We start from the raw sequence: 362 nt of genomic DNA, 5'->3' as shown, positions 1-362 counted from the left end.
GTTAGCTAATAATTAATTAAAACTCAATTCAATATTATATGTACAATTTCTTAATTCTGTCATCCTGGTATTGTGGACTCGCTCTCTCGTTTCATACAAACGCAGCTGCTGCAATTTTGTTTTGTACACTGTAATGGATTATAAGATAACTAACAAACTAGTACTGTAAGTATACTTAATTCTACTTAATATAATAATACTTCATTATTAATATAAATACTTAATTATTTATGTTGTGAAAAGTTGTGTGATAAAAGTGGTTTGACTGCACCGTATCCCTTAAATGTCCATCTAGTTTGAACTTGCCGCTTGCTAGCAACTGCTTTCTTCATGGAAGCTTTGCATTCAAATATTTCAACTCA

Source organism: Sinocyclocheilus rhinocerous, unplaced genomic scaffold, assembly GCF_001515625.1.
Source record: "Sinocyclocheilus rhinocerous isolate Xijiao unplaced genomic scaffold, SAMN03320098_v1.1 scaffold2184, whole genome shotgun sequence".
In the NCBI taxonomy this organism is placed as follows: domain Eukaryota; kingdom Metazoa; phylum Chordata; class Actinopteri; order Cypriniformes; family Cyprinidae; genus Sinocyclocheilus; species Sinocyclocheilus rhinocerous.
The sequence above is the reverse complement of the archived record's forward strand: the minus strand, read 5'-3'. Positions refer to the sequence as shown.